The 13,420-nt window shown below is 40.7% G+C and overlaps 1 protein-coding gene across 3 annotated transcripts in view; it reads left to right on the top strand.

Annotated features, from left to right (window-relative positions):
* FAM168A (family with sequence similarity 168 member A) overlaps positions 1 to 13,420 on the top strand; it is a 221,834-nt gene that overhangs the window by 85,729 nt on the left and 122,685 nt on the right. Inside the window, exon 1 of one of the 3 annotated variants that reach the window (XM_053560545.1) lies at positions 10,578 to 10,609. The exons of the other annotated variants lie outside the window; for them this stretch is intronic. The gene's annotated coding sequence lies outside the window, so the exon portion shown is untranslated. Of the gene's footprint in view, positions 1 to 10,577; positions 10,610 to 13,420 lie in introns of those variants that run through there. 3 annotated transcript variants of the gene reach the window in all.

Here is a 13,420-nt window from a genome sequence, read left to right as displayed (position 1 = left end):
AGTAGGAGAGAGAAGAAACAAATTAAAGGATTAATTTAAGATTTATTTAAATTTAAGAATTATTTAAATGTAAGAAGATTAATTATTTTTAGATGATTTCCTTCTCTCAGGTTTTTGGATCTCTTAACAGTCAGATGTTAGGTTGTGGAATGAAGGAAATCATCAAAGAAATAATGTCATTTCCTAGTGCTTAAGTAGATGGGGATTTAGATCAAAAACCCTATCAATGCCGGGTATTCTGAATGAAAAAAAAAGAAATGCATCACCCTAAAACTTTAGAACACTAAGTAGAATAAAAATATCATAAAAGCTTCCAGAGAGAATTACGAAGTCAGTTACAAAAGCATTATACTTCCCAAAAGCAATATTGGAAGTTAGAAGAATGTGGAGGAATTGGCCTTATTTTCTGAGAGGAAGTTATTTCCAAGCAATAATTCTATACCTAGTTAAAACTATCAAATATGAGACTGGAGAAAAAAAGATATGTAGTATGTCAAAAGAGTTATCTCCTACGTATGCTATCTCAGAAAACTTGGTGGTTTCATCTGCTAAAATGAGGTAGAAAAGAAAAAGGAAGGCATGGGCGGCGCCTGTGGTTCAGTGAGTAGGGTGCTGGCCCCATATACCGAGGGTGGTGGGTGACCCAGCCCTGGCCAAACTGCAACAAAAAAATAGCCGGGAGTTGTGGCGGGTGCCTGTGGTCCCAGCTGCTTGGGAGGCTGAGGCAAGAGAGTCACCTAAGCCCAGAAGTTGGAGTTTGTTGTGAGCTGTGATACCACAGCATTCTACCAAGGGTGACAAAGTGAGACTCTTGTCTCTAACAAAAAAAAAAAAAGGAAGGCATGGAATCCAGGAAACAGGAGAATCCAACATAGCAGAGAAAAGTGAGTAGAAATCCCCAAATGATTACACTGTATTCTAGGACCATGATATGGATGTACCCTAATATTAATTTAGCTAAAAATTGTGATCTAATTATGTTGATGGAAGGGTGGTGTGTGTACTTTTATATGGCTGTATGTTGTGTGATTTTGCAGGTATAAAAGGGTAAATCCTCATTACAGAAAGACAATGAAAAGCAACTAAAATTAACAAAATTAAAAAGTGCCAGAATAGCCTATAGTCCTAGCTACTCGGGAGGCTGAGGCAAGAGAATCGCATAAGCTCAGGAGTTGGAGGTTGCTGTGAGCTGTGTGATGCCACAGCACTCTACCAAGGGTGACAAAGTGAGACCCTGTCTCTTTAAAAAAAAAAAAAATGCCATAATAAGTATGTTTTTTGGAAATAAATAAATACTAGGAGAAAGAGATCAAAGTTGAAAGTGATCACTTTTGGAAAAAAGAAATCAGGGATAAGGTAGGGGATTGCTGCTTTTTTGTTACAAGTCTTACAGAATTGGGTTTGACTTGTAAAACTGTCTATTAACTTCGGTTAAAAATAAAACTTAGCCAGATGTGGTGGCACACACCTGTATCAACTACTTAGGAAGCTGAGGTGGGAAGATAGCTTTGGCCTAGGAGTTTATAAGTGTAGCCTGGGGCAACATAGCAAGACCCTGTCTCTAAAAAAAAAAAAAAAGAAGAGAGATTAAATTACAAATAATAATATTCTCCTCCCCCAAAGCACATGTGGAAATAATGGGGCGGGGGTGAAGTTTTTTTTTTTATTAATTAATTTATTTTTATTGTTAAATCATAGCTGTGTACATTAGTGCAATCAAGGGGTACAATGTGCTGGTTTCATATACAATCTGAAATATTCTCATCAAACCGTTCAACGTAGCCTTCATGGCAATGTCTTAGTTACTGTATGTAGGCATTTGTATTCTGCATTTAGTAAGTTTCACCGGTACCCATTCTAAGATGCACTGTAGGTGTGGCCCCATCCATTATGCTCCCTCCACCATAACCTCCCCCCTCCCTTCCCCTTCCTTGGCCCTTTCCCCATAATCTTGTGCTATAGTTGGGTTATAGCCTTCATGTGAAAGCTGTAATTTAGCTTCATAGTAGAGCTGAGTACATTGGATACTTTTTCTTCCATTCCCGAGATACTTTGTTAAAAAGAATATGTTCCCACTCCATCCATGTAAACATGAAAGAGGTAAAGTCTCCATCTTTCTTTAAGGCTGCATAATATTCCATGGTGTACATATACCACAATTTATTAATCCATTCGTGGGTTGATGGGCACTTGGGCTTCTTTCATGACTTAGCAATTATGAATTAGGCTGCAATAAACATTCTGGTACAGATGTCTTTGTTATATTGTGATTTTTGGTCTTCTGGGTATCAACCTAGTAAAGGAATTATAGGATCGAATGGCAGGTCTGTTTTTAGGTCTCTAAGTATTCTCCAAACATCCTTCCAGAAGGAATGTATTAGTGTGCATTCCCACCAGCAGTGTAGAAGTGTGCCCTTTTCTCCACATCCACGCCAACATCTCTGGTTTTGGGATTTTGTTATGTGGGCTACTCTTACTAGGGTTAGGTGATATCTCCAAGTAGTTTTGGTTTGCATTTCTCTGATGATTAAGGATGATGAGCTTTTTTTCATGTGTTTGTAGATCATGCATCTGTCTTCTTTACAGAAGTTTTTCTTCAAGTCCCTTACCCACCCTGAGATGGGGTCACATGTTCTTTTCTTGCTAATACGTTTGAGTTCTCTGTGGATTCTGGTTATTAGACTTTTATCGGAGGTATAACCTGCAAATATTTTCTCCCATTCTGAGGGCTGGCTACTTCCTTTACTTAGTATGTTCTTGGTTGTGCAGAAGCTTTTTAGTTTGATCAGGTCCCAGTAGTGTATTTTTGATACTGCTTCAATTGCCTGGGGAGTCCTCCTCGTAAAATATTCACCCAGGCCGATTCCTTCAAGAGTTTTCCCTGTACTTTCTTTAAGTATTTTTATAGTTTCATGTCTTAAGTTTAAATCTTTAATCCAGTGAGAGTCTATCTTAGTTAATGGTGAAAGGTGTGGGTCCAGTTTCAATCTTCTACAGGTTGCCAGCCAGTTTACCCAGCACCATTTGTTAAATAGGGAATATTTTCCCCACTGAATGTTTTTAATTGGCTTGTGCAAGATCAAATAACGGTAAGTAGCTTGATTCATCTCTTGGGTCTCTATTCTGTTCCAGACATCTACTTCTCTGTATTTGTGCCAGTACCATGCTGTTTTGATCACTATCGATTTATAGTACAGTCTCAGGTCTGGTGGCTTGATTCCTCCTGCTTTGTTTTTATTGCTGAGTAATGTTTTGGCTATTTCAGGTTTTTTCTGATTCCATATAAAACGAAGTATTATTTTTTCAAGATCTTTAAAATATGACAATGAAGCTTTAATAGGAATTGCATTAAAATTATATATTGCTTTGGGTAGTATAGACATTTTAGCAATGTTGATTCTTCCCAGCCATGAGCATGATATGTTTTTCCATTTGTTAACATCTTCAGCTATTTCTTTTCTTAAAGTTTCATAGTTCTCTTTGTAGAGATCTTTCACATCCTTTGTTAGGTATACTCCCAAATATTTCATCTTCTTTGGCACTACTGTGAAAGGAATAGAGTCCTTGACTGTTTTCTCAGCTCGACTATTGTTGGTATATATAAAGGCTACAGATTTATGGGTGTTGATTTTGTAGCCTAGGACATTGCTGTATTCCTTGATCACTTCTAAAAGTTTTGTAGTGGAATCCTTGGTGTTTTCCAGATATATGATCATATCATCTGCCAAGAGTGAAAGTTTAATTTCTTCTGACCCTATGTGGATACCCTTGATCGCCTTTTCTTCCCTAATTGCAATGGCTAAAATTTCCATTACAATGTTAAAGAGCAATAGAGACAATGGGCAACCTTGCCTGGTTCCTGATTTAAGTGGAAATGATTTCAATTTAACTGTATTCAATACGATATTGGCTGTGGGTTTGCTGTAGATGGCCTCTATTAGTTTAAGAAATGCCCCTTCTATACCAATTTTCTTAAGTGTTCTGATCTTGAAGGGATGCTGGATATTATCAAAAGCTTTTTCTGCATCAATTGAAAGAATCATATGGTCCTTATTTTTTAGTTTTTTTATGTGCTGAATAACATTTATACACTTGGTCATGGTGTATAATTTTTTTGATGTGTTGTTGGATTCTGTTTGTTAGGATCTTACTGAGTATTTTAGCATTAATATTCATTGGTGATATTGGTCTATAATTTTCTTTTCTTGTTGGGTCTGTCCCTGGTTTGGGGATCAAGGTGATGTTTGCTTTGTAGAATGTGTTGGGTAATATTCCTTCTTTTTCTATATTTTGGAAAAGGTTTAGTAGTATAGGTACTAGTTCTTCTTTAAAGGTTTGGTAGAATTCTGACGTAAAGCCATCTGGTCCTGGGCTTTTCTTTTTAGGGAAATTTTGTATAGTTGATGCTATTTCAGAACTTGATACAGGCCTGTTCAACATTTCCACTTCAAAGAATAAAAAAAAAACAAAAACATTTCCACTTCGTTCTGGCTAAGTCTTGGTAGGTGGCGTACTTCCAGGTATTGGTCGATTTCTTTCAGATTTTCATATTTCTGAGAGTAGAGTTTCTTGTAGTATTCGTTAAGGATTTTTTGAATTTCTGAGGGGTCTGTTGTTATTTCATCGTTACCATTTCTGATTGATGAAATTAGAGATTTTACTCTTTTTTTCCTGGTTAGGTTGGCCAAAGGTTTATCTATTTTATTGATCTTTTCAAAAATCTGACTTTTGGATTTATTGATCTGTTGTATAATTCTTTTGTTTTCTTCCTTTTTTTTTATTGTTGGGGTTTCATTGAGGGTACAATAAGCCAAGTTACACTGATTGCAATTGTTAGGTAAAGTCCCTCTTGCAATCATGTCTTGCCCCCATAAAGTGTGACACACACCAAGGCCCCACCCCCCAATTCTTTTGTTTTCAATTTCGTTTAGTTCTGCTCTGATTTTGGTTATTTCTTTTCTTCTGCTGGGTTTGGGTTGGAGTGTTCTTCCTTCTCCAGTTGCTTGAGATGTCCCATTAAGTTATTAACTTCCTCTCTTTCCGTTTTCTTGAGGAAGGCTTGCAGTGCTATAAATTTCCCTCTTAGGAGTGCCTTTGCTGTATCCCAGAGGTTCTGGTAATTCGTGTCTTGATTGTTGTTTTATTCCAAAAATTTGGTGATTTCCTTCTTAATCTCGTCTATAACCCATCTATCCTTCAGCATAAGGTTGTTTAGCTTCCATGTTTTTGTATGGGTATACAGTTTCCTGTTGTTATTGAGTTCAACTTTTATTCCATATTGGTCTGAGAATATGCAAGGAATAATTTCTATTTTTTTAAATTTGCTGAGGTTAGATTTGTGGCCTAGGATGTGGTTGATTTTGGAGTATGTTCCATGGGCTGATGAGAAGAATGTGTATTCAGTTTTGTTGGGATGAAATGTTCTGTAGATGTCTGTTGAGTCCAGATGTTGAATGGTTGAGTTTAAATCTAAACATTCTTTGCTTAGCTTCTTTTTGGAGGATCTATCCAGCACTGCTAAAGGGGTGTTAAAATCTCCAACTACTATGGAACTGGAGGAAATCGAGTTGTTCACGTCTGTTAGAGTTTCTCTTATAAATTGAGGTGTGTTCTGGTTGGGTGCATAAATATTAATAATTGAGATGTCATCATATTGAGTATTACCTTTAACAAATATGAAGTGTCCATCCTTATCCTTCCTTATTTTGTTTGGTTTAAAGCCTATTGCGTCTGCGAACAGGATTGCAATGCCTGCCTTTTTCTGCTTTCCATTTGCTTGGAATATAGATGACCATCCCTTCACCTTGCGTCTATATTTATCTTTTAATGTAAGGTGTGATTCTTGTATGCAGCAGATATCTGGCTTGAGTTTTTGTATCCAGTCAGCCAACCTGTGCCTCTTTAGAGGACAGTTTAAACCATTCACGTTAATTGAGAATTTGCGACTGTGGAAGTTGAAATTTGATGAAAATTTTCTGGGTGGGTTTACTTTTGTGGTGGAGGATTATGCTGGTCTTTATGGAGGATAGGTCTGAGAATATCCTGGAGAGCTGGTTTAGTTATGGCCAATTTCTTCAACATGTGAATGTCATTGAAGTATTTAATTTCTTCGTCATAAATGAAAGTCAGTTTAGCTGGGTACAGGATCCTGGGTTGAAAGTTATTTTGTTTTAGGAGATTAAAAGTCGATGACCATCCTCTTCTAGCTTGAAAGGTTTCAGCAGAGAGATCTGCAGTTATTCTGATATTCTTCCCCTTGTAGGTAATGGTTTTCTTTTGTCTGGCAGCTTTCAGAATTTTCTCCTTCATATTAACTTTAGTGAAATTGATTATGATATGTCTGGGGGATGTCTTATTTGGGTTGAGTCGTGCTGGAGTTCTGAAACTGTCTGCTATCTGAATTTCGGAATCTCTTGGCATGTCTGGAAAGTTCTCCTTCATAATCTCATGGAGAAGAGACTCTGTGCCTTGTGAAGCCACTTCGTCACTTTCCGGGATCCCTATAAGACGAATATTGGTTTTCTTCAAATTATCCAAGAGCTCTCTGAAGAGAGTGATCTGTTTTTGCCCTCCATTTCTCTTCTTCTTTGAGGGTTTGGGAGCGTTCAAAAGCTTTGTCTTCAATGTCAGAAATCCTTTCTTCCGTTTGTTCCATTCTGTTACTGAAGGATTCTACTGTGTTTCTCAGATCTTTGAGGGCTGCAACTTCTTGTCTGAATGTGTCGAAATCTTTGGTCATTTGGTCTTTGAATTCGTTGAATTCCTGAGATATCTTTTGGGTTACTGCTTGGAATTCTAATTCGATCTTATTTGCTATCCAGATTCTGAATTCGATTTCTCACATCTCAGCTATTTGTTTGTGCATGGGATCCTGTGCTGTGTCTGCCCCATTAATCCTTGGGGGAGTTGATCTACTTTGATTATTCATATTGCCAGAGTTTTTCTATTGATTTCACCTCATGATTGTTTTTCACCATTGCCTCTGGCCGTCCTCAGAGTTGGGGAGGTGTCTCTCCAAGATTAGACCCCAGCGGGATCACTCTATTTTTGCTCTATCTTTGTAGGGAATGACCCTGTGTAGTTCCTCTGGGGCTGCTCCAGCTAGGGAGTTCTGGTTGTGGAAGCAGCTCCGGCGTGTGACACATCCGGATCCAGCAATAGGGTGGGAGGTGGTGCGCACAGTTCTGGGAGTGCCTGGCACCCAGTGACTTTGGCACAGAGAGCCCAAGGCTCCAACAGTCTCTGGCCAGGAGAAGGGCTCTGCGCAGAGTCAGGGAGGGCTTCAGAGGGCACGCGGCTACCAGTATCCCTGGCGAGACGAGCAGGCCAGTGTGGAGGCAGGGAGGATAAAGGAGGGAAGACGCGGGGTTGTGCGGCTCTGGCAGTTTTTGGTCAGGGCATGCGGAAGCCCGGAGGGAGCGGGTCAGAGGTCGGGGGTCACAGCGCAGCTCTTATCGAGGTCTGGGCAGTGCCAAGCCCAGGAGTTTGAGGTTGCTATGAATTGTCACTACACGGCACTCTACCCAGGGCAACAGCCCCAGGCTCCAATGTGCCAAAACCAGTCTCACTCTGCCCCTATGGGTAAGGCTGTAAGGCAGCTCAGTCCCCACCTTTAGGCTGCTCAGTCACTAGGTTACTAGCTCATGCATGATCCTTGCTCTAGGACCCTGAGGGTGGACCTTGCCGGGGCAGTTCTCTCATAATGTCTCCCTGCAGCCCAGCTCAGCGGCTCAGTATGGCCCTAGACAATGCCCAAAGTTTTCCGCACTCCTGCTCAAGCTCTCTCCAAGGTAGTTCAACTGAGTGCCAAGTCCAAGAACACCGGAACAGTTCATAGGTAAGGCCTTTCCGGTTTGCATTCTCACTGCTGCTTGTACTTACAGTTGCCGGCGGGATTAGGTTGATCGAACACACGCAACCACTTGCCAGTTTTGCACTGTTTTTGTCCTCCTCTTTGGGTCCAGAAATTTCTTGCTGACTCGCTGTATCCTCAAAGGGATGATTATAGGCAGATCTCACCAGCCAGAGATGCCTGGAGTCTTATCTCCCCAGGTTCACCTTGCCCAGATGCAGGGAAGCTGTTACTCGGCCGCCGTCTTGCTCCGGGGGGTAAAGGTTTTTGAATGAGTAACTAGAGAAGCTGAGATTCCAGGTCTGACTGTCTCTCACCCAAGCCCTTCTTGCTGCAACCTGTTTTAGAGTATTTTTTGATGATGTTTGTATGTGTGAAAACCTGTGGCCTCAGCAGTAACCTCACAATACTTTTTATATTGGCTCTTATAGCCTCTGCATTTAGGACCCTGCGAAGCACCTAACATAGCAAATAAAAATCCTGATGACCACAGTTCCATTCCCACTGGGGGAATAAATTACCATAAAATTGCTTTCTGAAATGCCAGCTCTGCAGCCATGTCCATTTTGTTTCAATGGACTAGGGATGGCTGTTTTATAGGAATTGCATGGATTCATACTTGTTTCAATTTAAAAATCAGTTGTTGGCCTCTGACAGAATGCCCTGTGATAAGGGGGAGAAGCCACAGCCTGAGCTTGAAGTCAGAGAAAGCAAGCTATACTCCACTATTTTGTTGTTTTACCCTTTTAGCCAAGTAGGATCCCTTCTTCTCTAAGTTGTAGTTTGTAATTCTCTCCTTGATACCTTTATTGAACTTTATTGCTACCAAATTTCTTTTGCCCTATAAGTCCTTTGGGTCACTACTGTAAAGTATTCATCATGTACGACAATTTTTTTCTCAGCAAGAAATCCCATTGTTTAGTGCAGGAGCATCATTCTTTGCCCTCATGTGCCAACTGTAAGCTTCAAGCCCAGAGTGAAAGCCTCAGGATGAGTCAGTATCCTAGAGGTTTACGTCAGACACTTAGTTGTTCTGCGCTGTTACTACCTTTGAGGCATTCTTGTCCATGGGCATTAGCTGCACACTCCATAGGTTTTCTTTGCTTACTAGTGAGGATACTCTGTGGTGTTTGTTTCATCCAGGTAAAGCCTAATTTCCTGGCTCTAAAGATGAAATTAAGAAAAGGAAAAAGAAAAAAAAAGATGAAATTAAGAGCAACTAACCATACCACCCCCTCCTGGCCCCGCTGTCTCCACTAGAGCACATATCATATCAGATGCAAGTGAAACAAGAACGGAGTTCTATTTTTTTATTTTTTATTTTTTTTGTAGAGACAGAGTCTCACTTTATCATCCTTGGTAGAGTGCCATGGCATCACACAGCTCACAGCAACCTCCAACTCCTGGGCTTAGGCGATTCTTTTGCCTCAGCCTCACTAGTAACTGGGACTACAGGCGCCTGCCACAACACCTGGCTATTTTTTTTGTTGCAGTTTGCCCGGGGCCGGGTTTGAATCTGCCACCCTCAGTATATGGGGCTGGCGCCCTACTCACTGAGCCACAGGCGCCACCCCAGAGTTGTATTTTTTATTGCCTGCTACCCTTGAGCTCAGTGGAATGGATGAGGGGGGCAGGTGCCCATGATAAGAGGAGGGATAGAGATAAGTTGTGTCTCAGCTCTCTTGTTCCTGAGGAACGGTTTCTTCAGAGGGTTCTAGAAGTGTCGCAACAACAATGTAAACAATACTATAGTATGAATGCATATGTCCTGTTATTCAGACTTCCGTGGGAAGGGGGCCAAAGGGCTCCTTTATGGGGCTAATTAGATATGATTGTGGCTCTTATTAAGAGTAACTAACATTCAGAGGCTAGGTTTCATATGTAGAACAATCTACCAATCCTTACAAAATTATAAGACTAAAGTCAACTAAAATGATAGCACATATTTTTCCTGAAACTACTGTACTATAATATAGTTTTATCAGCTCACTTATAACTTAGAACCTACTAGTTTTAACTAATGTACTTAGTAAGAGATAGTCTTCTAGACTATCTCTTCTAGAGAGATAGTCTTCTAGACTATCTCTTCTAGAGAGATAGTCTTCTAGATAGTCTTCTAGACCAGTGGTCCCCAACTTTTGGCACCAGAGATCAAATTGTTTCATGGAGGATAATTTTTCCATGAAGGTAGGAGAGGTGGGAGAAGTGGGTAGTGCTGGGGGTGTGTTGGTGGGATAGAACAGTAAGTGGAGTTCCGGTGGTGATGTCAGCCATGGGGAGCGCTGTAAATACAGGTGAAGCTTTGCTTTGCTCACTGGCTGCTCACCTCCTGCTGTGTGACCAGGTTCCTAATAGGCCATAGACTGGAATCTTTTTGGCACCAAGGGCCGGTTTCATGGAAGACAGCTTTTCCATGGATCAGGAGTGGGATGGGGGGAGTTGGAGGGATGGGATAGGAGGAAGAGCTCAGGCAGTGATGCTGTGTTTCCCAGTTCCTAACAGGCCACAGACTGGTACTGGTCCATAGTTCTAGGCCAAAGGACCTTGTTATAAGAATAGTGTGTTGGGAGGTCCCAGGCCCTTTGAGATAGTTTCCTGAAAACCATTACCAGTAATGTTTTTTCCCATCTGGTTATTTCAGTTATTTTTGAGTCATTGGACAGATGATTGGCAGTGGTATGAAATAATATATAACCTCATCATTCTTTTTTATTAAGGGTCTGATACCTGGTAAGAGAGGACAGAGCCACTGGGCAGGTATGTAGGGAGGCACTTTAATGTTTTGAATTTATAAAGGGGCTACGTTTCATTTTAGACTGTATAATTTTAGTTTCATTTTCCTTGTGTTGCTCTTCCCCCTTGTATCTTTTGGTAACAAACTTGATCATTCTTTTCATTTAAAGATTTGATTTCAGTGAAACATTTTGAGATTACTTCTAAAACACTAGGTCAAATCAGGTATGATTTATGAAATGTACCATTAATGAGGCAATGAGAAAGTTAGTTCTGTCTTTCTGCATACTGAAATTTTAAAGAAGCTAATTACACGAAAGCCCTCAAACTATATGTTCCTTTGTCTTGGAAACAATCCCACTTTTGTGTAAGATGCTTTCTGTGTGACTACATCTAGTTATATAGTATTCAGTACCAGCATTTATCACTTGTATTATTTTGTTTTCTATCTGAAGGTATATAAAGTTGGCTTCAAAATAATATTTAAATTATAATTTTAATAGGTTTATATGATATTCTACACTTACTGATCTATGATTAACACAATTGTATTGACTCAAAAATATATGCTACAGTCCTTGTGTTGCTCTTCCCCCTTGTTCATTGTGTTCCAGCCACACTCATCATCTCTCAGTTACTCAAGGGCATGTCAAGGTCGTTTGTGCCTCAGTCCCTTTGCCCATGCTATTCTTTTGCCAAAAATGTGTGCCTGTTCCTCTCTCTAATATGTCTATAACTCCTCCTCCATTATTGGTTGTTTAAATGTTGCTCCCTTGGAATATCCTTTTTTTGGCTTGTCATCCTTCAGCAATTCACTTTCCATCCTTGTGGGCATCTTTTACAAGTTGTAATTATGGGATATATTAGTCCTCCACCTGCCCTTCATCTCTTTCCTTCTCTAGAATGTAAACTCTGTGAGGACAGGGGCAATGGCTTAGTGGTGCACCATTGCATTCTCAGTGTCTAATACAAAGACACATAGTGTCTAACTCACAGTGTCTGAAGCCTGACACATAGCACAAACTCATAACAAATATGTGTTAAAAGCCTAAATGAAGGAGCTTCTTAATTTTTTTTTTTTATAAATGCTAGGGAGCATTCTAAGAAAACCAGGCAAAAGCTGCATCCTGGTGGTTGTGATTCGTAAGGCTAGACCCATGCAGATTGAAGGGGAGGAGAATTAGGCTCTACCTTTTTTGGGGTGGGGGGCAGGGCTGGGTTTGAACCTACCACCTCTGGTATATGGGGCCGGCGCCCTACTCCTTTGAGCCGTAGGCACCTCACTAGGCTCTACCTATTTTTTGTTGTTGCAGTTTGGCCAGGGCCGTGTTCGAACCCGCCACTCTTGGTATATGGGGCCAGCGCCCTACCCACTGAGCCACAGGCGCCGCCCCATAGGCTATACCTTTTTTTTTTTTTGGTTGCAGTTTGGCCGGGGCTGGGTTTGAACCCATCACCCTCGGTATATGGGGCCGGCGCCTTACCGACTGAGCCACAGGCGCCGCCCCATAGGCTATACCTTTTAATGGAGTTGTGGCAAGATCACACTGTGGAAGAATGCGTGGGATGGGAGATGTTATTGTGACTATATTTGGAAAATACAGTTACAAGAGATTAGCGCTGGCTAGTTATAGGATACTTTCCCTGGAAAATGGGTGCAACTCTATGACATGCCTGTATAGTACTCTCTGGTATCTTTGGATAGATATATCTGGAGGGTGAAAAGTCAGGGGCTCAGATCCAAGTTCTGTCATGTAGTAGTGTTAGAAAAAGAAAACCTGTCAAAAAATGTAAGAAGTTTCTTCATTCATTCAGGCTTTCACCAAATGTATTTTAGTGAAGTGTATTCTACTGTGTGTCAAGACTTGGACACTGTGTTAGGTGCTACGAATGCAGTAGAAAAACAGATAGTCTTTGGTCCTGCCCCCAAAGCACACAGTCAATAAGTAAATCAACTGCTACTCCTCTCTTGTTTTTTGCAGGCATTTCCCTTTGTGTTGTTACCTGTGCTGAAAGGAATGGTTTCAAGTCTCCTACTTCTGTAATTGATCCAAACGTGAATTGCATATACTTCCTATCTTATATTGAAAAGCTATAGTATCTGCCTTCATGTCAAAAAGCACTTAAGGTCATATCAGGTATTTCAAAAAAGTAATTGGTATTCCTGAGCCAAAGCCAAAGTTGTACAGTGTAATAGTTAGTTCTGAATCGTTTTCCCCTGATCCCCTGGAGATTCAAAAGTACCGTAGAACCTCTATAGTTGACCACGTCCTTAAGTTGACCTAATTTTCATAGACTGGATGTGCACCACATGTAATGTCAGTACAGTAGGTCCTTATGTTGACCCGTTTGTTGCATTCTTTTGGGTGGTCAACTTACAGATGTTTACTGTTTCTGCATGTCAGGTTTATACCTTCAGAGAATCGATGGGCAGGCATAATCTACCACTACAAATGTGGGGCTCTTCCCTCCCCCAATAAACAGTGCCCTTTAATGGTTGATAATATAGGATCTTTTTCTGTTGGACTTAGAAATCTATGAATTGGAGAAGTAAAAAGAACACTAGCCAGGTGGTGCCTGTGGCTCAAAGGAGTAGGGCACCAGCCCCATATAGTGGAGGTGGCGGGTTCAAACCCAGCCCTGGCCAAAAATAAAAATAAAAGAGCACTAGCCTCTAGCAATCAGGTATCTGGGTTCTAGACTAGCTGCCTGAGGTGAAGGAGCATGGGGATTGGGATGGGGGAAATTGTTTACTAAAATTGTATAGTTGGTGGCCTCAGAAGTGCCTGACAACTATAGATTTTCTGTGACCACATGCTCTTTTTTGGTGTTTTT

This window comes from Nycticebus coucang, chromosome 14 (genome assembly GCF_027406575.1).
Source record: "Nycticebus coucang isolate mNycCou1 chromosome 14, mNycCou1.pri, whole genome shotgun sequence".
Classification (NCBI taxonomy): Eukaryota; Metazoa; Chordata; class Mammalia; order Primates; family Lorisidae; genus Nycticebus; species Nycticebus coucang.
This window is presented reverse-complemented; position numbering and strand designations above follow the sequence as displayed.